We start from the raw sequence: 22,486 nt of genomic DNA, 5'->3' as shown, positions 1-22,486 counted from the left end.
AAAGGCCTTTTGAGAATAAATCCTACTCAAACTACCAATTACCCATCATCTCATCACTGAAAGTGAAAAATGATCTTTTTCCTAGCTATTAGATGAGTTTTCTGCTGCCAGCTAGCTGTCTAATTTCCTCTCTCCTATTGGGGTCTATTTTCTATCTAACTTCCTGCTTTAGCCCATAGCCTGGACTCCTACTAGTTGACAAATGTTCCAAAATTTTCAATGCTCTTCCCTGTGCCCTATTCATTGCTAAGCCTCTGTTAAGTGTTGAGTATTTTATTTTAAAGCCAGCTCTTAATTATTTGGATGCCAATTAGCCAGGGTCTGGAATTAACTTGACTCTGCTCTCTCTCTGTTTCTTTTCTGCTGCCTGCCTTTTGGCCACAGCACAGCTTGTTAGTTCCTTCATGAGGGAATGAGGGGCAGGAGTAGGGTAGGAATAAAAGCCTGGAGACTCACATCAGTTCATTTTGTTATTTGTTGGCAGCTCTGGTTAAAAGTTTGGCAAGGCAGTGTATTAAAAGCACACAATAATAGTAAACTTTCTTTATCATGTATATCTCATTTATCCAAGCTCTCCCAGATTCCCTTTGCTGGTGTTAAATTGGAAGCTGCCAGAATTGCACTTGGTACCTTATATTATGGCAGGAAAAAATAAAGTTTCTCTAACTTGGCAAAAGCTTGTTTAATGAGCAGTTTTGCTTGGTACTGAGTCCTTTCAGATCAGCAAGCACAGGGCAATCAGCCATTGGAAATCAAGCTACCACATTGTTGAAAGCTCAGGACAGCCAAGATGCAATGGTTCTAGTTAACAATGGAATTTATGTTTTTGTTGTACTTCATTTTTTTCTTAATAAAATGAAAGAAAGAAAAATTTTACATCAATTAGGATATAAAAATAAGGTATCACTGGGTCCTGAATTGCATTTTACAAGTAAAGGGAGAGTTCATTTTATCAACTTTCCTTTTTCTGAAGGTAATTTCACTTTTTTGAGAAAATGCAACTTTGAAATGGGGAGATTTCTTACAGGACTTAATGGCAACATTTGATTCTGAAAGATTAGGACAGCTATTCAAACAGGGTGCATGAAGAACTTATTATGAAATCCCCAAATGCACTGTTATTAAGTCATCAAGTAATTTTTACTTTATTAGTATCTTAAAGATCTGAGAATTATTATTTTCCCTTGTGTCTACCAGAGTGTGTCAGTGTCTGAGGGTCTTCCCTTCAACTGAGAAAGACAAAAGAGAAAGAACGTGAGAGACCATATAAAAGATAAATTTAGATACGAAGAATTTCATACCTCTGAGGGGAATGTAAAGCATCAGAATGCATCTCTAAGGGAATGGTAGGGCTGTCTTTGAAGACAAAATAATTTCTCATTTACATGGATAATTTAAAATCTGATTCTGTGAGATGGGAGGGTGGTTGGCTGAAATGATCCTTAAGGAGGTGGTTTATTTGTACAGTGCAGAAGAATATATCCAGATAGCACTGGATTTAAATCCCTGTCCTGCAACACTCTACTGCTGTCACCTTGAGCAACATACATAATGTTCATGGGCTTCAATTTTCTCAACTTTAAAATGATGATCATGAAAATGTACAATTTTGTGAAGGTTAAATTAGATCTATATTTAAAAAAAAATCCTTACCATGGTAGCTATATCATAATATATTTTCAGAAAGTAAGTTATTTTTATTAAGGTCCCTTTCAACTTTCTGAAAATAGAGTAGTACCACAGATTCTAATTTATACCTCTAAAGAGCAACTCTTGAATGCCTAATAAGATAAAGCAGTGAATCTCCACACTGATGCTTATGATGCTAAATCAGAAAATAAACACAAGAAACAGCTGCTAAAGCAAATCAATTTTTTCCTAATTCTTGGCTTTTTGATAGCTCACAATGCTAAACCTCTTTTGATTTGTTATTATTTTAATCTACTTTTAACTGCTCCCCTATTTACTTTCAAGAAACCTTTGAGATCACTTAAAGTAAAAATTAAGCAAAAAGCTATATATTACATATTTCTGGTAGAACTGTTAAATATTTAAAGATTTATTTATTTATCTTACAGAGAGAGAAAGCAATGAGGGGGAGGGGCAGAAGACAAGGGAGAAGGAGAGAAGCAGTCCCCCATAGGGTGAAGAGCTCAGGATCTCACTACCCTGAGGTCATGACCTGAGTGGAAGGCTTAACCTACTGAGCCACGGTACCCCAAACTGTTAAACATTTAAACTCAAAAAAAAAAACAAACAAACAAACAAAAAAAAAAACATTTAAACTCAAAAGAGTTTAAATGGCAGCAGTTAAAGGAAAAGATCAGCAGGCTAGGAATTAGTAATAACCATTGAGTTTACTACAATTGAGGCTTAAGCTTTATATGGAGAGTTCTGGCAGCCAAGGCAGAGAGCTGTTTTTATCATTACATACGTAGAACCTTAATGGAATTGGGTCAGTGTCGCTGTAGTGTAGAACCCTGCAAGGGGTGGTTGCTTTCATGGGGCTTTCATGAGGCTTCAACTCACTCATCACCCTCCATCATCAATTTTAATGTACTCCTACAATGTATAATGAATTAAGAGTTTGAGCCTTCGGTTCTCATTATTCTGAATTATCTTGAGAAAATAGGAAAGACACAATCCAACAAACTTATGTTCATAAGAACTATGTAGAGAAAGGGTTGGTAAACTGTTAAGGATCAAATGGCCAAATTGTTCCCTCCTACGTTTACCCCTTTAGATATAAAGGGAACTCCTAACTCTGAGAGTATTTTAAGCATCAGTATGCAGCTGTAAGGGAATGATGGGGCTATCCCTAATAATATAAAATAAGTTCTTGCTTCATCTGTGAATTAGGGAAATTTGATTCTGAGTGATGAGTTGGTGGCTAGCTGCAGTGACTCTTAAAGAGGTGATATTTGCAAAATCTACAAAAGCCAAGCAGATGATCGGGAATTACTCAGATGGTGCAGGCTGTATTAGCCTGGTCTCAGCTAAGGTTATTTTGTAGCATCATTGCTTGAAACCAGACATAAAAGATTTAAGAAAAGTTTTGTTGTGTATATAGTTCCTTAGATTCTTGAGAATTTCTAAATAGCTCATCAAATTGTACCAATTGCCTATTCCATGCCAAGCACTGTGGGAAACCATCTGTATGTGTATTATAGGTGTCAAATTAACCCAGAAGAAATGAGAACATACCTTTGAATTGAGGTTCATCTGACCCAACTTAAACCTAGAGGCTGGAGTAAGTTTTTGTTGGTATTGTGTTCGGAAGTTCCTCTTTTTTTATGCTATTTGTCTTTCAGGTTTCCATTTCCAAGATTATCCCTTTCAATATGTAACCTTACTATTTTCACAAAGACTCTCATCATGTTTGACTCCTAATTCATTTTATCTCTTGTTTTATCTGTTGTATGCTCAACTTATTAAGCTCAGTAGTGAAAAAATGTAAGTTACTTATTTCATTTCAATTGAGTATCTACAAAAGATAAGCTACAGTGGTCTGAATGTCCCTCAAAAAACTGCATGCCTATCATTTCATCCTGTAAAAAGGAGCATAATATTATATATTTCCTACACATTTTAAGATAAGCTTCCAGGATTACTGAGCTTATACTGGGTAATTCTAAAGGGTACCTTACAATATACACAATGGTGCTGAACAAACATTATGTGATAATGACTAAAAATGTGTACGAGACAGCATTATTGTAGATGAGCCAATAAGGTATAAATCTTTTTGATTTTTAAATAAGAAAATATTGTTACTGTTGAATTACTTTACATCATCTTGTATGTAAGCATTCTTTTACAAAATCTTTTAAAAAACAGAATACTTATGCTACATTTCTTGTCTTTGAACATAAGATTTAATGACCATTGAGAAATACTTATCTTATTTTAAACCCTCTGTGCTTTGGGATCTGTTGCCATACAGCTTTGTCAACATCTCTTACTCCAGTATAGTCTGAAAGTTACCTTATGCTATTTTAGAGGAAGTTCTGTTAAAAAAAAGAATGGTTTATTATTTCTTAGCTCAAGAAGAATCCATGCCCGAACCCTGTAGCAAAAATGCAAAGCATATCTATCCCTAGAAGCTGCCATTTTCATCACAGAGTCTTTCATTTGCATCTTGCCATGGGTATCAATAAATCACTGGTGTGCAGTCCACAGCAGCACACCATTCAGCTATACTGGGAAAGAGGCTCATTAGCTCCCAGGGCTGCCCCTTCCTGAAATGAATTCCGCTCTGTTTACCTACCAGATTTGTTACTTCCTTCACATAAGAAGGCATTCATGAGAACTCAAAGCCTCCTGGATTCTTTCAAAAATCTGTTTTGAGGACAACACAATTTAAAAGTGAACAAAAAAATTTGAGGAGACTCCTCGTCAAGATACATTAACCAATCAAGATACGTGAATGGTTAAGAAGCATATGAAAAGACGCTGTACTGCACTAGTCCTCAGAGAAATGCAAATTAAAACCATAATGAAATACCACCACAACTCCATTAGAATGGCTAAAGTTAAAATGACTGATGACACCAAGTGTTGATGAGGATTCAGAGCAACTGGAATTCTAATATGCTGCTGATGGAAATTCAAAATGGTATAGCCAGTTTGGAAAATGTCATAAACATACATTTCCTGAGTGAATCAGCAATTTGCATTGCTAGATATTTATCCAATAGGAAATGAAAACATGTTGCACAAAAATGTATATGCGAATGTTTGGAGCAGCATTATTCATAACAGCAAGAAACTGGAAGCAACTTTAAGCTCTCTCTATTGGCGAATAAATAAATTGTGCTATATCTATACCACAGAACAATATTCAGCAATAAAAAATTATGAGATATGAATACATGCAATAACATGGATGAATCTTAAACGTTACACCTTGTGAAAGAAGCCAAACACAAAGCAGAATGCACTGTGTGACTACATTTATAGAAAATTCTAGATAAGACAAAACCATACTGACAGAAGGCAGTCAATGGTTGCTTCAGCTTGGGGAATTTGAGGAGGGGATTTTCTTCAAAGGGCATGAGGAATCTTTAGGGTGATAGAAATACTCTGTATCTTTAGTTTGGTGATAGTTGCACAATTATATATAGTTACCAAAATTTATCAAACTGTATACTTAACATCTGTGAAAAAAAGTCAATGAAAATTTTTTTCTGGATTCCTGTTTGTGATAAAGTGATAAAACTTACTCCAAATTATTGACCCTTGCTACCTAGAAAATCAACGCTGATAATCTCAGAAGCCTTCTCATTCCATGACTGCTCCCACAAAACAAGCCATTCCCTTTCTTTCTACTTTTGTTTTCAGAATGCAGTTGCTGCAAATGTCCATGTATTGTTCTATGTCATAAGCAATAACTATAGTACCACCAGGAAAGTAAACACAAAAATGAATATTCCCTTGACTTTGGAAAATATAGTAAAACTTCCTAACAAGACTCTGTTTTGAAAATGTTTGCATTGATAACTTGATTAGAATCAAGTATATGCAAATAGGGCTGTTGGTACAGCAAGGTGTAAATTACTAACCTCTCACCTGCGGCAGGTCTGAGAATGACCATCTCTTTCCAGTAAAAAAAGAAGAGTGAGACCTACATGAGGCCTCAGATAGCAGAACTGGGGTCATTTTTGGAAGTTATACCGCTTGTATATACACAAAAATAAACCTCAAATCTACGACTGTTTGAAATTCGAATGGGCTGCCTTGTGAAATAGTGAGCTCCCCTCGCTACAGATAATAAAGCAGAGGTTGAATAAACATTTGTGCAAATGTTATAGATGTTATCCCAGCATCAGGTATGAGGTGAGACAGTGTGACCTCTAGGTCTCACTTGACGCTGAGATTCTATTACTCAATTAAACCATTAATGACCTTCTTATCTGCAGTTTCACCAAAGTTATGGGTTAAAAAGCTAGATTGCACAGGGACTGAGCTAGTGATCAAAGACTGCTTCCTTGAGCCAGTTCGAGAAGTTGGCCACAAAGAGGAGGAAGAAAATAAGAAAATAGTGGTGCATTTCATAAGGTCTCAGCAGGGTCTAAGGAGCACCTCCCTTTTAAGAACATGGGTTTCAAAGATAACAGGAAAGAAGCAAGTTGAAAAGTGAGCACTGAAGTGACAGAGAGAAAGGAAATGAGAAGATACAGTGTAGGTTCCTGTACATAAAGTAAAGTCACTAAATGATTTCTACTTTTTCAGTAAAGTAGGAGGCAAGGTCTTTTGAAAAGGAGGAAGAGAGGAGAAAAGGTATAGAGAAACATACAGTGGAGAGTGGATGAATGAGAGGATCTTTGAGCACATGTAAGTGTCAACATAAAATTAAACATCTTAGATGGGTTACTCACATGTTTTATGTCTCCCCTGGCAGCTCAGATACAAAAAGGGCAGACAGTAGGTGCTCCAGGGTTAAGAGTAAGGTTTAGTACATTCTCAGCTAACAATCAAAGAAGAGAGAATTCCAGCAGTAGAAAAAAGCGGCATTAACATAGTAAACTCTGAAGACTCAGTGAAACTAGAAAGGTTTAGTGATGTGGTAAAGCAAGACAGCTTTACCAAGATGTCTTATAAAGAAGAATGGAAATAATGTCAACAGCAACCAACATTTGATGGCATTTTATGAAGGCTTTTTATAGACACGGTTTTATTTAATTGCTGCAACAATTCTGCAGAGCATCATTATCTCCTAATTTAAGATTAGGAAACTGAGGCTTAGGTACAATGAAAGACTTGGTTACAAGGCTCCTATGGTGATACTGGGATGTGAACGAGGTCTTCTATTACCAAACCATCCTCTCTTCTTTTGAACTCTGGCTCTTCTGTGTGTAGAGCCTGATGTAGGGGACAGAGCGGGAGACAGAGCAGTGAGCTTCTCACAAGATGGTCATGTTCCCCACCATGTGGTCTGCACCCAGCAGTATTAACAAGCATAAAGCAGGGACTCAGTAAATACAATCAGAGGTGACCTGAGAGGGAAAACAAAACAAAACAAAACAAAACTGAGAGCTACCACAAGCCCAATAAGGAAAACTGTTCTGTGAAAAACCACAGGAATGTAAATGAATTAACTATCCTAAGTCACTGTTCCTTTATAATATATAAACCATCACAGGTTTTTGACCTCCACTTTCTTCAATCTTTTTATTGCATTTTTTGTTGTACTGTTTGACACATCTTGAAATTTCTCTTTTCTCTTTTTTTTAATAATAAATTTATTTTTTATTGGTGTTCAATTTGCCAACATACAGAATAACGCCCAGTGCTCATCCCATCAAGTGCCCCCCTCAGTGCCCGTCACCCATTCACCCCCACCCCCCGCCCTCCTCCTCTTCCACCACCCCTAGTTTGTTTCCCAGAGTTAGGAGTCTCTTTTTGTTTTTAAAATAGTCTTCAGAGCAGGGCGCCTGGGTGGCTCAGTTGGTTGAGCGTCAACTCTTGATTTAGATTCAGGTAATGATCTTGGGGTCTAGAGATAGAGGCCCATGCTGTGTGTGGGGTCTGCTTGAGATTCTCCCTCTGCCCCTTCCCCTGGCTCATGCTCTCTCTTTTAAAAAAAGAAAGTCTTCAGAGCCATAATTTATATTAAAGTAACAATTTAGAAAGGATTAATATAATAATATATTTATCTTTTTCATTTAATATGAGATAGATATTAAAGCACTACTTAATATAATATATAATATAATATAGTTATAGGCAGTATATTTAAGCAGTACATCTTTAATTCCCCCAGAAAATGGATTTTATTCCTAGAAATACTTTCAAGATTATTACTTACTGCAAAGTTGTAAAATGTTGACCACTCCTGTATTCATTTTATAATTCAATGGTCATCAAACTGGGCTATGTGTACCCACAGAAACTCTATAAATGTTTGTAAGCAAGGCCAGTTTGAAGACATCAACTGAAGACCAGCAGCTTTCCCTATATATGCTTTCCTAACTGGATCTGCCTGAGAATCGATAGTTGATGGTCATGTCACAGTCCTTTCTCCTCTGTTTAGTCATGTCCTCTCTTCCACTTCACAGAAGATGTGCATGCCTCTCACCCATTCCACATTTCAGTATGGTGGCAGAGAGAGCCTTGGGGTATAAAGAGTACTTGAGGACAATACAAAAAGGGACAGTTTGAAATATTGTGTTTCCCAAGTGTTCCTTTATCAAGGCACCACATCTGTCTCTCAGCTGCATATCTGGATTATCTCAAGGAGGAAGGGGAAATTTTCATGTTTACTTCTAGCCATTCAACATTAGCTCTCCAAAAAACAAAACAAAACAAAACAAAACAAAACTATTAGAGATAAATTGATGTTTCATGTTTTCTTTTTACAGACCTGAATAAGAAACAGTTTACTAACTTTCTAATATTTTTAATATTAACAGTTTTATTAACCTTAGCCAGATATTTACTGGGTGTAGGAAATCCATATTCATTTTCTACCTGGGTAGAAGTTGGCTTGCTGTCATTTTGTCAACCAATTCTTTGCTCATTTATTTCTTCTTATCTAAAAGACTTATACTAAGCTTAGCAGAGTTATGTTGTAGTGGGGTAAAGTGTGAGAAAAAAATTTCAGAGGTAAAATCAAACTGCATGATTGGTCTCAGCAATCATACACAATGACCACTTTGAAGAAAAGCAACACCTGGTGTGGTGCCAAGAGCACGTCCTGCTGGCCAGTTTCAGTGTCTGTAAAATGTACCACCCACTTTAAAATTCTGCTGGTGAAGCCTCAAAGAAACAACTAATGTTACATGTTGTATGAACTGTAAAATACTATGAATACAAGTATTTTTATTCTAGAAGAAATAGAAGAGAATATGGTATAATCAACAAAAACACTTCATCCTTGCTTTCTCTTATCACCTCATCTTTTCTCTTGGTTGGTACTGTTGGTTTTCTTCTACTTCCTTTTGTCAACCAACAAGTGCTCAGTACACACCCGCTATCTGGTCAGTGCACCTTCCTCCTTTCTAGCAGCTTTAGGACCCTCTTCACCTCTACAAATCTTCTCTTTATCTCCTGTCTCTGCTGATAGTTGATGGCTAGCTTTGACACACCAAACATGAATCATTCTTCCTGGGTCGCTGTGACAAGCACATCAATGTGGAATTATGGACACAGTTGCACCTGACAGACTCAGCTGGAACAGCTACAAGGTTTGAAACAAAGCTGTGTCTCTGAACACAACAGATAATAACCTTGATGGAGACGCTGAAGGTCAAGGCTAGCTTCTTTAATTGCACATACACTGTAATTCTATTTCACAAAAGCAATGATATCCTAGATGCTGCTTCTCTAAACAGTCATTTTACTCTTTTGTGGTTAAAAATGTAATTTCTTATAATGGCACCCACAGTGTGCTGCAATTATATAGAAATGCACTTCCAGTTATAATCCATTGCTTGATTAGAAGACATCAGCAAAGCACCTGCCAGAAAAAGTAGCACACTGTAAATACTATTAGTTCCTATCATATCAATTCAGAGGTGTGCTGGTAGTAAAATCAGTTGATTGATGCTCAGTATTATCTGAGGCAAGAACTGGGAGAGTTCCTAAAACAGAACAGTGACTTAAAAGTCAACCAATAACTCAGTGCAACTGTTTGGGAACAGCAGTCTGGATATCAAATTAGAAATATCTAAAACAAACGCCTTCTGTGCCAAGTGGCTTCTACATATACTCTGTATTAGATTTGCATGGTTATTAAGTGCAGCAGATTATGTGTCTTTTAAGCTACTCTACTTTTAAAAAATGTAGAGGTTTGCTTACATTTAATGAAGGCAATGGATATGTTAAACTCTCTTCCCCTATTTGTTCATGATTCCAATTCAAAATAACAAGATTACCCTTTCCAAACCTAAATCATGTGAGACTGAATCACAGTAAAAGGCTATAAGAAAAAGACTTCAACTGATTGGTATAGTGGAAGGAATGAGAACTTGAAACATTGGAAGAAACTGAGGAGACCAAACATCTTTGGGGTGAAGCTAAAGAACACAACTACAGTCAATGTGAGAGATAAGAAACCAGGGTAGAGAAAACAATAATTCGCTTGGGGGCTAAACTATTCCAAGAACATGGACTAAATGCATGAAGTAAATGGAAACATTATCTTGATAAAATAGTGTTTATAAGGAAAGAAGTAAAACGGTAGTGGTTAAGTATTTGGGCTCTAGGGTTCAACATTGCCAAGTTCAAGCCCCATCTTTGCCACTTAACAACCTTGACTGAGTTTTACGGTTCCTCTCTGAAGCTTGGTTTCCCCATTGGTACAACTGGAAATAAAACCAGTACCTATCTCTTATGATGACTAAATGATATACTACAGATAGAAAGGCTTGGTTTAAGTTAGCTAATACTTAAAAGTATTTTTGCTTCATTGTTTGTAGCATTATGTATTAGACTATGCTGAGTAAAGACAAGTATACAAGTCACTGAACACTGCTGACACATCATTTAACAGATGACACTGACACTATAGTATCTTAAGAGCTATAGCATAGAAGAGAGACAATATGCTTTTTAAATAAGGAAAATTGTACAGCGTTATAAAATGGTATTGGACAACTAATTTATAATTCTGGGCTCTAAAATATGAAGGATTTGGGAAGGAGAGTGAGAAACATAGTTAATTATCTCATGGGAAAGGCAGTCTCCTGGGTCCAGTCTTTCAACCTCCACTGGCCCACATAAGAATGGGCCTTAAGAATGCCTGGGTGTCTCAGTGGTTGAGCATCTGCCTTCAGCTCAGGGTGTAATCCCATGGTCCCAGGATTGAGTCCCACATCGGGCTCCCTTCGGGGAGCTTAGTTCTTTCTCTGCCTGGGTCTCTGCCTCTCTCTGAATATTTATTCTCATGAATAAATAAATAAAATCTTAAAACAAACAATGGGCCTTGGGCCTGGAACACTTTCTTACCAAGACATAAGGAGTCCACACAGCCTGTGCTTGGTTTATCACCTTGTATGGGAATATCTTTACTTATTTCAGGCTCAATGGTCACTCTTGTCACTGATAAAGCATGTGCATCACATGGCATCATATTGTTACACCTGTCCTCCACAAGGAGAGGATAGGGTTTCTTTCATTGTGAAACTAAAAGAGAGTATGTAGGTCAACTGCCCTCTGTTGGCCACAGGGAAAGATGCACTGGCCACAGTGGGCTGATATCCACTACTGAAGAGGATCTTGCTCTGTCCCTTCTCTATAAAGTACTATTCCATTCAGTATTTGCGTCATGTTTTCCATGGTGATTCCAATACAAAGATGCAATGGAATCACCATGGAAAACATGACACAGTCAAATACTGAATGGAATAATACTTTATAGAGAAGGGACAGAGCACTATTCATGAAAGACACAGAGAAAGATTCAGAGACATAGACAGAGGGAGAAGCAGGCTCCCTACAGGGAGCCCAATGTGGGACTCGATCTCCGGACCCCGGATCATGACCTGAGCCAAAGGCAGATGCTCAACCACTGAGCCACCCAGGTGGCCCCGTGTCTTTTAATTTAAAACAGGTTTCTTGTAGATTGTATATTTGGGTCTTATTTTCCTATTCATTCTAAAAGTCTCTTCTTTTAATTGCTGTATTTATAACATTCACATTTAAAGTGATCATTGATATAGCTGGATTAATATCAATCATATTTGTAACTGTTTCTATTTGTTGCCTTTGTTCTTTGCTTCCTTTTTTGTCTTCCACTTTTTTTTTTTTTTTTTGCGTTCTCTGGATCTAATTGAGCTTTTTATATGATTCTATTTTTTCTTTTGTCTTAGCATATCGATTACATTTTTTTAAAACACTTTTTGGTTTCTCTGTAGTTTGCAATATACATTTATGACTAATCCAAGTTCACTGTCTAATAACACTGTCCTGCTTCTTGGCCATACAGGTACCTTATAACAGAGTATTCCCAATTCCTTCCTCTTCTACCTTACAACATTGCTGTTATTCATTTCACTAATTCATAACCTCTAATCGCCAAATATATGGTTATTATTTTGAACAAACTGTTATCTGTTAGATAAATTAAGAGCGAGAAAAATAAAATATGCTACTTTGCTTTCATGTATTCCTTCCCTAGTGCTCTTCCTTTATGTGGATCCAAGTTTCTGACCTATATTATTTTCTGTGTCTCTGTAGAACTCCATTTAACATTTCATATATGGCAAGTCTACCGGCAACAAATTCCCTCAGGTATTTTTTTGTTTTTGTTTTTAAAGATTTTATTTATCTATTCATGAGAGACACAGAGATAGAGGCAAAGACAAGGAAAGAGGGAGAAGCAGGCTCCTCACAGGGAGCCTGATGTTGGAATCAATCCCTGGACTGGGATCACCCTGAGCCAGCAGATGCTCAACTGCTGAGCCACCCAGGCATTCCAATTCCCTCAGGTTTTGCTTGATAAAGTTTTTATTAATCCTTCACTGTTGAAGGATAATTTCACTGGATATAAATTCTAGTATCCCGGGGTTTATTTTTTCTTTCAACACTTTTAACATCTCCCTCCCCTTTCTTCTTGCAGTCATAGTTTCTGAAAAGAAGTCTAATGTGAATCTTATATTTGCTCCTTTATAGATAAGGTGTCTCCCCCTTCTCTTCTGGCTTCTCTCCAGATTTTCTCTCTGTCTTTGTTTTTCTGTAGTTTGAATATGATATGCCTAGGTGTAGATTCCTTTCTTTCTTCCTTTCTTCCTTTCTTTCTTTCTTTCTTTCTTTCTTTCTTTCTTTCTTTCTTTCTTTCTTTCTTCCTTCCTTCCTTCCTTCCTTTCTTTCTTTTTTTTTTTGTATTTTTTTCTGCTTGGTGTTCTCAAATCTCCAAACTTACTTGATCTGTGGTTTAGTGTCTGCCATTAATTTTGGAAAATTATCAGCCATTATTATTTCAAGGATTTATTTTGTGCCTTTTCTTTTCCTTCCAGTATTCACATTACATGTATGTTACACCTCTTACAATTACTCTACATTTCTTGGATATTCTGTTCCATCTTTTTCACTCTTTTTTAAATCTCTTTGCATTTCAGTTTTGGAAGTTTCTATTGATGTATCTTCAAGCTCACAGATTTTCTTCCTGGTCATTTCCAGACCACTAATGAATCCACTGAAGGTATTCTTCATGTATATTCTGGGGCTTTTGCTTTCTAGTACTTCCTTTCAATCCCTCCTTAGAGTTTCCATTTCTCTGCTTATATTACCAACTTATTCTTACATATTGTCCACTTTTTCCATTACAGTCCTTAGCATGTGAATCATAGTTATTTAAAATTCCCAGTCTGTTAATTCCCAAATCTCTGCCTTGTTTAAATCTGGTCATAATGCTTACTTTCTTTCTGCATATGGTGTTTTGTTGTTGCTGTTTAGTTTTTCACATCCTGAAAATTTTTTGTTGAAAGCTAGACATGATGTAACAGAAAAAAAATATCTGAAGTAGAGAGACTTTAGATTTAGATGTTTATCTGGCTAGGAGTTAGATGTGTTTACCGTTGGCCCTTGCTATAGTGTCAGAGGCTAAAATTTCCTCCAATGTCCTTACTTTTATCTCCTCTATTGTCTTTGGGTGTCTCTAGAAATTCCATAAAGAAGGTTTGAGATGTGCAGCTCTTTTGGCTTTAATCCTCTGTTATTATATAGGAGCCCTATTGGTGTGTTCTCTAGTATATCCCCAGTGGCTAACATAGTTCCCCACAGAGAGAAGGCCCTTAATAATTATATGTTGAATGAAAGACTAAAGATAAGGGTAATGTTAGGTATAAAGAAAAGTTTTCTGAAGGTTATTAATGGCCTGGATTGGATCACTAAGCCAGGTTGTGAAATCTCCTTTCCCATAGGTTTTTAAAAGCGGCCCAGATTTTAGTATGTTTAGCATGGTTTCTGGGTTCTCCTGTCAGGAAGTGAAAGCACAGATCTACTAGTTTCTCAGTGTTCCTCACAGATTCCTCTCTGATTTTTGTGCATTTCCCTTAGGACATCCTGACAATCAGTTCACTTCCTCATATGGACTAAGAAAAACTTAATTCTTACATCTCAACAGAAGTTTAGTTTTTTATCCCTTACAATTATTGTCTTCATTCATTCAATAAATATTTGGTGAATTATCACCTATGTGTGGGTTGCTGGTGTTCTGTTTGCTAATGTATTACAGGTCTTTCTAATTTACATGATTAATTCTTACTGTAAGACAAGTTAACTCAGAATAACCCCTCTTTCTACCACAACTTCTCACCTGCCCCCAACCAGTAAAGATTTATATGTTCTCCAAAGTTCTTACATTCTAATTGCTAGGTGTTGAAACTCTAATAAAGGCTTCATATCCAACTGAGGGCTTAATCCTGAGCATTGTTTACTCAGATTATGGCACTTTCTTTTTTAGGTACTGAGGGGAAAGTTGATGTATGAGCCTCAAACAGAAGGCTATTGTACCTCTGGCATTGGAAAGAATAAACACAAGGAAAACCCCACAGAGGTACCAGTCAATGCCTTTGGGATTTTGAGAGCTAGTATTCTGTAGTCTTTCCACTCCCAGCTTCCATGACTATGGTCAGTGACCTGGCACCATTACAAACCTTTGGACATCTACGTTTTTTCATATGCTCCATATACGTTTGTATCATCCATTTCTATTATAAGTAGATGAATTCCTTAAATCCATTTACTTCAAACATTGAGATATTATCATAAAGCTTTGCCTTACTGTTTCTTATCTGAATCTCATCTTCCCTCTACTATGATTCCCAGTAATGAGGAAGTTGTTCCTACATGTGAAGTTGCATTTTAAATTAATCTGCTCCTTTGATACTCTTCTTCATTAACTTTTACTATGTTTTCTAAGTTTCTTTGACTTGAAACTGTTATAATTTATCCAGCAGGAACGACTTCAAAGAAGGATAGTCATAGAGGACTTTAGAATGATTCAAAACAAAGAAAAGCAATAAGTATTGCAATTTAATCTTACAAGAAGTTTAATTTTTCCAGTGCGAGAAAACAATATACCCATAAAATGTCACTGAAACATAAGAAGCTAAACTCATTTCTCCATCTATAGCTTGATAAGAAAAAGAATTTTTTTTTAAACATTTTTTTTTTAATTTATTTATTTACGATAGTCACAGAGAGAGAGAGAGAGAGGCAGAGACACAGGCAGAGAGAGAAGCAGGCTCCATGCACCGGGAGCCTGACGTGGGATTCGATCCCGGGTCTCCAGGATCGCGCCCTGAGCCAAAGGCAGGCGCCAAACCGCTGCGCCACCCAGGGATCCCTAAGAAAAAGAATTTAATGGATAGTAGTTGACTGATCATTTTCAGCATGGGAAAAACACAGTATAAATGGGCTCCAAAACAATTCCTCAACCCATGCTCTAGTAATAACAGTGCAGGAACAGACAAGATATTTTAGGAAAAGACTATTCTTGAGAAAAAAAAACTTCAAGTAATTTTCTTTCTTTTAATCAGATATCAAAGATATTTTTACACATGTACACTAAAAAGTATCTATAAATAAACAAAAAAGTATCTGCAAACAAGGACCTCCTAGCACTTTTAGCATTTTGGAGGGTCCTCCACTTCTTAAAGAGTTTTCTGACTTCTCTCACCACAGGAGACTACAGATATACAGGCAGACTGACCCAAGGCCTCAGATAGTGATAAATCATCGTTTAAAAAGTCCACAGTGACTCCTTCAGATTCTTAAAGCAATTTACCAAGAAGTAGCTTAGGCACTGGCATTAGCAGGATGATTGTGACAAACAAGTCCTGATAATCATACTTTAATTATAGAAGAACTATGGAACCAGTACACTGGTACAGTTAAATATCAAACTACAGAGGGATATTGGACTGGCCTGGCAAAACAATGAATTCTTTGCTACTTGGCAGCAGCAGCATTTTTTAATGAATCAAATATCTGAGCTGCATACAATGTACACCAAACACAGGCTATCAATCTCCAAATAATTATGTAGATTGTACACTAAAATTTTACACTGCTCATTCTTTCTCGAATGATTCAGAAAGCATTTTAACCCATCACAGCCCTCAGGGTAAGATCTGAAGCTCTCACTGTGCCAGAACAGTGTGAGAACTGGGGGCATATGAAGACCTTCTACTGATAAAACTTTAGGCAGGGTAGAATTTGCTGTAATTTGAGGGAATGCTTAGAGATTTGTTGGACTCTGAAAATATCTATAATTTTTCCCTGATCCCCACACCATCCATATTACTATCTCCATTGACCAAAACTGACAATTCTGATCACACACACACACATCACATACAGAAACACACACACACACTTTGCCCATGCATATATGTGTATGTCTACATGTCTCTGTGAGTCAAAAAGTGCCCAATATTATTTTGAAAATTTTATATGAAGAAAAATTGGTTTGGTCTCTATTCCATTCTTCTTAGAACTAGGATCCTTCTAAAATGTTGCCCCAAGGAAAAAGACAGAATCCAACATTGACAGGCTATGTGTTCATTTTTCTAACTTTCTTGGATAATGAAAAAACTTTCCTGATAAAGGATTCCACTTGAGGGACAAATAGTTAAGGAAAAAAATATTTATACATGCTTTCCAATTCTCTCCCTAGGCAGTACTGAGTATATATTCAGCCATATGACAATGGGAGGAAAGGGTTTGGAAGTTGAAAATGCAGGATTTAGAACAAGGAACAGAGAATAGAGCAGTAATGGAGGGAATTATTAGAAAGCAGGCAGTGAAGTTTTTTGCTTGCTTGTTTGTTTTCCTTTGAGAAGGCACAAACTTAAGCAACTTTAAATTTTTTTTTAATTAATTAATTTATTTATTTATGATAGTCATCAGAGAGAGAGAGAGAGAGAGAGAGAGAGGCAGAGACATAGGCAGAGGGAGAAGCAGGCTCCATGCACCGGGAGCCCGATGTGGGATTCGATCCCAGGTCTCCAGGATCGCGCCCTGGGCCAAAGCAGGCGCTAAACCGCTGCGCCACCCAGGGATCCCACTTAAGCAACTTTAAATATTAATAGGAAAAATCTAATGTTTTTGGTCCATCCATTCTCTCATTTAACAAACATTTCTTGAGTATACCAGAATTGTTCAAAGCATTATAGAAGACTAACAAAGAAGACAGGCTAGATTCCCATCCTTACTAAGCTTGCCATCTATTTGTGGAAAACCAATAAACAACAAGCAAATAACATTAGTATTAGTTGGTGATAAATGCTGTGAAGAAGATGGTACAAAGTGATGCTGAGGGGTGTGGTGTTATTTATACAGAGTAGTTATGAAAGGCCTCTGTGGGGAGGTGACATTTCAGTAGAGTCTGAAATGATGAGAAAATATAGTCATGAAACAATATGAGGCAAGAGCATACAAAGCAGAGGGATCGCTAAGGTAGGGACACATAACTTGGATGTGTCTATAGGGCTAAATGATAGCCAGTGAATGTAATAAATGAGGGGAAGTGGTAGAAAATAAAATCTAAGAGTTGGGAATAGCCCAACAGCCATAAAAAGGACTTTGAATTTTATTCTAATCACAATAGGAATGTATTATAGAGTTTTCAACAGAGTGGTGAGTGGAATGATTTTATTCATACTTTAAAACAATTAGCCTTTCTGTTGTGTGGAGATGGATTATAGGAGATCAAACAACAACAACAAAGTAAAACCAGTTAGATAACTACTAGTATATAGTACATGTAAGAGAGATATAGCAGTGAAATGGTGAGGAGTGATCACACTTGATGTACAGCCAACAGGATTCACTGACAGATTGTATGGCTGTGAAAGAAAAGATACAAGGATGTCTGAGGACTTTGTCATGAGCAACTGGGTGGATGGTAGTGTCATTAGGAGAATGAGACCTTTGGCTTAGTGTAGAGAGAGGAATCAAGCAATTTATGAGGTTCTGTTGAAAGAAAGCATTGTCTGTAATGAGAGAGGAAGGAAAGCTGATAGTTTAAGGTTCTAGAGAAAGCAGAGAGATAGTATACAAACCTTGTATACAGGGGTCATTCTTAGTTTTAGGATAGTCTGCTCTTCTATTGTACAGGGAGAGGGAGGGAGAGAATGGGTATTAAATTACAGGTTTTCAGGCTTAATAACATTAGTACTATCAACACTTAGTTGCAGTCCTGATATTCTGATGGGCTATTATTTTGTCTGTGAAGTACAAGGAAGCAGAGATAGATAGATGACGGGGATGTGAGATTATAGTTTCAGAGAGTGAGCTGAATAGAAAAAAGTAAGAGGGTAGTCAGGTAGTGTTGAGTATATCTTCAAGGTTAGTATGATTTTTCTTTATCAGTACTCCACTGGTCAGAAATAGGCACATATTAAGCATAAGGTTGTGTTCCTCTAGAGTTTTATCTGATGGGTGTGATGAAAATATGAGAAGGAAGGAAATTAGGGGTATTGGACTCTAAGATAAGATAAAGATGCTGTTATAAGATGCTTGGACAATGAATTAGAGGGACTAATGAAGAAGAAAGAAGGCCAAAGAACGGTTATAGTGCGAGTGATGGAGCAAGAAAGTAGAAAAGAGAAGGTTTCACATAGAATGTAAAACAATTAAATTATTTACTTTGGAAATGGTGATGACAAGTTCCAGGGGGCAAACACAGGAGTATAGAAGAGTCAAAGAAGAGGAGATAAACGGGCGAAGGAACTGAGGTCCAGGATGCTGAATGGGTCACTCATGTGGACACTGAGATGAGGATGGAGACTGAACAGATTACCAAAATCATTAATGAATGAGCAAGGCTATGGAGGAGACAATAGCCAGAAGATGGGAAAGGGGCAGTATTCATTAATGGCATGTCCACAAAAGAAGGGTTGGGTTATAGTTGGATGCAGTGAAACCAACAAAGGAACAGATCTATGGTGTCACCCTGAGGTGCCACAGATGTGAAATAATACTCAGCTACTCTTTGAGAAGACTATAAGAAAAGTAGTGTCCTGAGGAGAAAGCCAAGTGGAATATAGGAAGGCTTTGAGAATAAGCTATGGAAAGAAAGATAAGAAAGGACCTGAGGGACACAACAGAAGGAATCAAGAGGAGGAGGAGCAAGGAGGTCCATGTCTAGGACAAAAATACTTAGAACATCATGGCTATGGTAGAGACTAGGAGGTCTGGACTTGGAGGGGAGGAGTTACTCTGTAGGCTCTAGACAGAGAAGGAACAGCCTGAAGGATCCTTTTAACTTGAAAGGGCACTAGGCCAAATAGTAACTAAAGATCACTAGGAGCTGGGTGACATTGGTTCAAAGCTTTGAAGCTCCTGCCTTCAGTAGCTATACTGAAGAGTTTTTATAAATTATATTCTTCTTACTTTCAGTTATTTATTTAAAAAATACTACTAGGGGTTACATTATGTCTCCCTTTATACTTTTTGGTTATGATACAACTTCCATAGTGGCTGAATCTGAGAAATGAATCACAACCATCACAAATACTATTACTAAACTGTACAAACTTCTCCACAAGTAAATCAAGAAAAGTAACTAACATTTATGTAGCACTGTGTTTCACGGATTATCTAAAGCTCACAAGAATCCTATGACCCCAACATTATTATTTACATTTCATGGACGCTGTAACTAAGACTTAAGGAGGTTCAACAGTTTGCCCAGGGCCTTATAGCCAATAAATAGTAAATTTATCTCTGGTCAATCATATTCTAGAGTGCAAAGCCAGACAGCCATTGAACGAAGCTAAACACACTTTAATTTCTAAACCTATCACTGGAGTATTCAAATACTTTAAAAGTATAAAAAAAAAAAAAAAAAGGAAGGAAGGAAGTGATGAGGTTCAGGATATCCCAGATTATGGCACCTTGACATACTCAATATTTTAAGCTGAAGGAGTTTGAGAAAACAGCAGAAGCAGGAAGGTCACTCTGATCTCCCCCTCCCCTGATCCACTGAAACAAGAAAAAAAAAATTAAGTGAGAGGTACCCTCCTTACACCCAGAGAAAAGGAGCAGCCATATCTCTGAAGACAAAGGGGCTCTGGGAAGAATCCAAACAAAGAGGTCTCACCAAATTTCCTCTGATTTACTCTGCTTACCTCATACTCTTTGCCCTAGCATATTCCTCCCTAACAGTCCAATTTTCATCAAACTTAGTATAAAATACTGATTTAACTGTTTTTTCATTTCCTTCCAAAAGCTCTTATGTTGTGTAGAACTTAAAGAAATGTGAAGTCTTTCTTCTATTAATCTGAATTTGGAAAGGAAAAGACTTGTTACCACCTTAGCTTAACCAGCTCCCACATGAGAAAGGAAGGAAGGAAGGAAGGAAGGAAGGAAGGAAGGAAGGAAGGAAGGAAGGAAGGAAGGAGAAAAACCTAACATGACTCTGAACTGGTACACATGCTATTTAAATGCTCCATCCCCAGCTCTGTGACATAACATGCAAGATTTCAGTATGTTTACTTTTTCAGTGTAAGTTTAAAAGGAGGCATCTGCTGATAAAACATAGTAATCTGAGGCTTTTTTTTTTTTTTATGTGGCATTACTGATTAAAAATAACTGCTGGCAGAATTGAATCATGGCAAATGGAAATGTTAAATCCAAACCATTTCAAGGCTGCCGAAACAATCCTCTGAGTTTGGACAAGTTGCACTCCTAAACAAAGCAAGTGCATACCCATTGGGCTATGACCTGTACCTTCAAAGGTCCACTCTCTCCCACAAAGAGACAGGAAACGGTAGAGAGGTGGCCACTTACAGCTCCAGACAAGCTGCCAACCCTTGCAAAGACGGCTGGCATTTTCACAGATGAGCAAACACACGTTTGGGTTCATTCAGCACCATGTGGTGCCCCCCCCCTCCCCCCCGCCATTTCTGGAACAGCAGGTTCAACAAGTAGATGGAATGTGCTCCCTCGGGCTTCCAAGGCTGGGCACAGGCGATGGGGCAGTGGCTTGGGCGGGCACAGCCACCCACTCCCCACCCTGACAGAACTGGCCTTCCATTGAGGCAGGTGTCAAGGCAGGACAGCCAAATGGCACTAGTAATAATAAATGAACAGTAATAAACGAGTGTACTCAGCTGGACCTTATGCTCCCGAAAGCAGCAGGTCACTAATTTGACAGGTCATAAGATAAATTAGGCATTAGAATAGTGTGATTTATAATAAGAAATAGATCTGGTCTTCATCCATGGTTCCAGTATATACTCCTAAAACTTTTGTAATACCTAAAACCTTTGTAATTTTCTAAGTGACAAGAGCTACAGGGTCAGCTTTTGTTCCCAGCTCCTGAAATAGCTCCAGAGCAATAAAGATAAAATGAGTATTTTTTTTGTTGTTGTTATGTATGACTAGTCCCCTTCAACCATACCTGGGTGCACTATTAATGAATGACTACTGAAGAGGCCCTGTGGATAAAGGAGGGTACTTAAGGGAGCCAACCATGGGTTTAGAAGGCTAACTTTCAGTGTCACCCTCTCCCCACTTCCTCAACACCTGAGAAAGGGAGAGGCTCTGGAAGTTGATCGATCACTAGTTGCCAACAGTTTGACCAGTCATGCTTATGTACTGAAACTTCCATAAAACCCCCCAAAAATAGAGTTTGGAGAGCTTTAGGGTTGCTAAAGCATATGGAGGTGCTGGGAGGACGATGCACTCAGAAAAGCATGGAATCTGTGAGCCCCTTCCCCTCTATCTTACTCCATACTTCTTTCTGTATGTTCATCTGTAGCTTTCTATGGTATCTTTTTATCATAAACCTGTAAACATTAGTGTTTTCTTGAGTCCTGTGAGCCATTATAGCAAGTAATTGAACCTAAGAAGCGGATTGTGGGAACCCCGATTTATGGCAGGTAAGCAAGACGTGTAGGTGACAATCTGGCATCTAATGTGGAGATGGTGTTGTGGAACTGAGCTCTTAACTTACGACATCTGATGCTAAATCCAGGTAGTGTCAGCACTGAGCCGAATTGCAGGACACCCAGTTGGTATCACAGAATTTCTTGATGTGTGGAAAACCATTCCATTGGATACCAGAAGTGTGGTAGTAGTATGTGAGTAAAGGAAAATACGGAGTGTTTTTCCAAGACAGTCAACAACTCTTAAAGTCAGTGAAAATTATTTGCATGCTTCAATTTTGCACTAGAAATATATTTACTTGATAGTCAACATATTCTTGGGAGGAGCCTGTACTGGGTTTCAGGAACCACAGGTATGTTCACTTATTTAATCCAAAACAACCTTAATAGATCTAGTGATCACCCCAATTTTACAACTGGGTAAATGAAGGTTCAGAAAAGTAAACAACAACAAAAACAACAAACACTTGTCCCAGACTCCTAAGTACAAAGCGAAAGTATTAAGTACAAGCGTAGGTCTGGGCAGATACAAAAGTCCATTTTCTTTCCATTCCTGTTGCTACCTCATTGTGTTAAATAAGAGCTTCCTTTACAGCTTTCCTTCTGGATTAAGACCCTTGCCCCCTAGGGAAATATTGTCCTTCCTG

General features: G+C 37.6%; 1 protein-coding gene and 1 long non-coding RNA gene across 3 annotated transcripts in view; both read right to left on the bottom strand.

Moving 5' to 3' along the window:
- SLC35F1 (solute carrier family 35 member F1) overlaps window positions 1-22,486 on the bottom strand; it is a 387,573-nt gene that overhangs the window by 186,805 nt on the left and 178,282 nt on the right. The window lies entirely within an intron of this gene.
- LOC111096073 overlaps window positions 6,660-22,486 on the bottom strand; it is a 109,013-nt gene continuing 93,186 nt past the window's right edge. Inside the window, exon 3 of one of the 2 annotated variants that reach the window (XR_005353819.1) lies at window positions 6,660-6,995. This is a non-coding gene — a long non-coding RNA (uncharacterized LOC111096073). The remainder of the gene's footprint in view (window positions 6,996-22,486) is intronic. The other variant, XR_005353820.1, reaches the window with a different exon arrangement.

This window comes from Canis lupus, chromosome 1, assembly GCF_011100685.1.
Source record: "Canis lupus familiaris isolate Mischka breed German Shepherd chromosome 1, alternate assembly UU_Cfam_GSD_1.0, whole genome shotgun sequence".
Taxonomy (NCBI): Eukaryota; Metazoa; Chordata; class Mammalia; order Carnivora; family Canidae; genus Canis; species Canis lupus.
The sequence above is the reverse complement of the archived record's forward strand: the minus strand, read 5'-3'. Positions and strand labels throughout refer to the sequence as shown.